Raw genomic sequence first — 3,955 nt, forward strand, 5'->3', positions numbered from 1 at the left:
GTCTGTGAAGCTTCCTAACCTTCTCAGTACCACTTGGGAGAACTGACATAGACCCAAAAAAGGTTTCTTTTCCTTTTACATGATGTTACTGAAATACTAATGAGCTTGATGGCCCACCGTGTAAGTCCAGAATAACCTTGAAAATCATTCAGCCCTTAAAATGTACATTTAAAGGATTCCGAAATTCGTTCCAGCATTGATCACCCTCTAAAGTACAGTCAAGCCTTATCCTATGACCACATGCTGCCCCCAAGATAAGAAGCCCCACTGCCGATCTGTGTACCGCCATAGCCCTACTCACGTGTTTTGCAGTCAAGACTTATCTGTTCCCATGCTTCCATTTCCGTAAATGAAGCCAAGGCAGAGCTAATTACCTTTTCCTCTCCTTCCACTTGGTACCTCCTACTCTTTACTACTATGTGCTTGATACTGGGGAAGACACCCTGCATAATTACTATGAAATAGTGTTGTAATAGGGAAAACAGAACACTGTATGATTTGTACCAGAGAGGTTTGTCGTCTGGGGTTCAGAACAAACCTAAGCTAAAGAAGCTGTGTACCCCAGTGGGAACAGAGCTGGTGAAAGCATAGAGACACGGGGTCATGGTGTATTTAGAACTGAGTGGTTGTGGTTTGCAAGAGAGTGAGGCGAGGGAAAGCAGATTATATGGGGCTTTGTAAGCAGTTTGGCTTGCCAGCATCCCTGAAATTAAATCCATAGAAAGACTTAAAAGCTAGGAAGTCATGTAATCAGATTTGTATTTTTGAAAAATTAGCTGTAGTTTAGATAATGGATTAAATGGGAGGTAAGACATTTGTTGAATTGGGACAGAGTAATGCAGTGAGGGAAGGTTATGCTGAAGAAGTACAGTTTGGAGAGAAGTCAGGATGTTTGAAATAAAAACTGACAGGAGAGCCATTGCTTGGGTATTGGAAGTATATACAATTAATACTGCAATATGAACATTCTCCAAAATAGAGGTTTTACGACAACTTATTATTCTACATGTCTGTTGTGGGTAGCATGGGGGGTTGGCTTCCCATCTCATTGGGACCCAGTAGGACCAGGATACCACTTGGAATGCTGTCCCTTGCTGTGGCAGAGGGAAAGTGAATGCATCTATCTCTCCTATTGCTTGTGCCTGACAATGACATCACTTCTGATCACATTTTGGTGGATATGAAGTCATGGCCATATATAACGACTGAACACTCACAAGGCATTTGTGAAAACAGTAAGCTCAGCTGAGTTCTGATTTTTTTTTTTTTTAAAGAGGCAAGGGAGGTAGAGGAGGTATGTCACTTTGCATGTCCACCACAACTCAAAATTAGATGTTCCTACTTCTATTACAAGTTGTTTTCAAACACCCTGCCACTGAGTTTCTCTCAAGCTTTTCCTTCACTTGGTGTCAGTGACTGACTCCTCTTCTTTATCATCCATAGCTACCCTCAACCTTTCCAGAATAACAAATTTTGTTGGCCATTTCTAACACTGGCACTCAGGCCAATGAGAAATAGATCACCTACCTCAAGTGCCTCCCCCCACCTCTGCCATTTCAAGTGTATTTTTCCAAACAACTACACTCTAAAAGTGCCAGCTATATTGGTATCTTCCAACATATGTACATAGATACTTTTATTCCATATTCCAACCCTATGATTGTTACTTTTATCAACTTCTTTATTTCAACCAACCACTCTGAGGGCTATGGCTTAGATACCTGGATTCAGAGCTATTCAAACTTAACCTCTGGTAACCTACTCTTAACTACAACTTCCTGTCCAAATTCTGTGCTCACTGGCCCTCAACTGATCTTTGACTTCATGAAGTCCTGCAGTCGGGATTTTCCACTACTTTTTCTCAGTCCGTCCTAGCCTTCCGTTTTCCACCTAGCATTGACCTGGTTTATAAAATTACTTGTCCTCTTAAGGCATTTAAGGATGCTTACTCTTCCATTCCCTAATCTTCCTTTAAGTTTTACACTTAGGTTTCTTCTCCATACCCAGCGGACTACCATTAATCTCATTTTATTGGTAAAATTAAGGTCGTCCCTTCACCTAAAATTCTCATATCCATCCTTGTCTTCATTCATGTCCTTATCTCAGAGATTGTGTTGCTGCCCTGTAGCTCAAGACCAACCTCTCCCAGGTTTTGGTTTGTTAAATTGGTTCCTCATTTCTTCCCTTTATTCTCAATGCCACTTCCAGTGGTTCCATCTGCTCGACTCAAATGTACACTGAGGTCTCATCTAAAAAGTTTTTATTGCATTGTCCACAAGATGTCCTGTAACTATAGAGGCAGAGATTTGCTTTCCCAATTTCTTGCCTTCTTTTCACTTAACACATTCTAATCTGGCTTTCTTCCATCTGTTGGTGATCATCACAGCAACCAACTTCAGTGACGTCTAAGATGTCAAAATGGCCTTCAGTCTTTTCCTTACTTGAATTCATTGATGCTAATACTGTTCATCACTCCCTTCACGAGACTACCTGTTCCCTTGGCTTCTAGGACTCTACAGTCTCCTAGAATTTCCTTATACCTGTGAGGCCACTGCATCCTCAGTTCCCTCAAATACCGTTCCCCTGCACTTTCAGTCCCCAGGCTCGTATAGACAGGTTTCCCCTTCTATCTGAAAGCAAGTTTCCTGTGAAATCTTTTTAAGTTGAGATGGGGTAAAATGAAGACGCAACTCTTGTGAACTTGTACAGAAACATTTGTGAGTGTCCCGAGACCCAAAAATAACCTCTTAGGCTTTTCTAATAGCTTAGGACACATCTTGCTAACAGTTACAAAAAATAAGTGGAGAGAAAGCACAGTTGCCCAAGGACACGGGTCAAAGCTATGGCAGCCTGACCAGAGGTGCTGAGCATGGGTACCAGGGAGGGAGCTGGTGACAGTGTGCACTGCCCTGGAACTGCTCCTGTGAAACTACCACTGAAGGGTATTATTCGCTTTTCCACAAATGCAAAAGTCCTCTTTGGGTTTCTCTGGTTAGTGAGAACAGGTACTAATGTAGGTCTTTTAGATAAGCACAGTTGTGTAACATGAACTTTTGAAAAGTGGGAATACCTACAATAAATACGTCCTAGGTCATCTCATCCATTCTTCATTGTTTGCATGTTGATTTTAGAATCTGCACACCTAGGGGCCCCATGGTGGCTCAGTTGGTTAAGTGTCTGCCTTCGGCTCAGGTCATGATTCCAGGGTCCTGGGACACACACAGACTCAAGTGTGTCCATTGAGCCCCTGCTCAGCAGGGAGTCTGCTTCTCCTTCTCCCTCTACCCCTCCCCGCATTTGTGCTCTCTCTCAATTAAATAAAATCTTAAAAAAAATAAATCTATATACCTAGCCCAGTCCATGATCCTATATTTCAGACTGTTACATCAAGTCATTGCTAGACACCTTATAAAGGCATCTCAGACACCACATATCTAAAGCTGGACTCAGCATCTTCCCCTGGCTTTTCCTGTCTTTAGGTCTTCACTGAAGGCACTTCCTGTACCCAACCACTGAGAAATGTCAGCACAAGTCGGGAGGCAGAATAATGCAAAGAATGAGGATTCTGTTGCCAAACGTGGCCTGGGTTTGAGTGTCAGTTGATTATTAGTTTGATTCGGGTACATTACTTAGCCTCAGTTTCCTCATTGATAAAAATAGTAGCTACCTCATAGGATTAGTGTGAGGATTAACTAGAAATACTCGTGAAGCCCTTAAAACTGCTGGGTACACAGTAAGTGCTAGATAATTGTTAGCTCTTATTAGCATCCTGCCCATTTTATTTCCTAAATATTTCTCAGGTTCATCCCAACTACTCCTGACTCAAGACCTCCTTTCCTCCTTATCTACTGACTGGATTACTGCAAAGGCCTCCTAATAAGTATTTTTGTGTTCATTCACTCAGCAAGCTAAGTTACAAGCGCTTTGTTAGGTCCTGCCGAACCGCAAGGGCAGG

The sequence above is a fragment of the Lutra lutra genome, chromosome 8 (assembly GCF_902655055.1).
Source record: "Lutra lutra chromosome 8, mLutLut1.2, whole genome shotgun sequence".
Taxonomy (NCBI): Eukaryota; Metazoa; Chordata; class Mammalia; order Carnivora; family Mustelidae; genus Lutra; species Lutra lutra.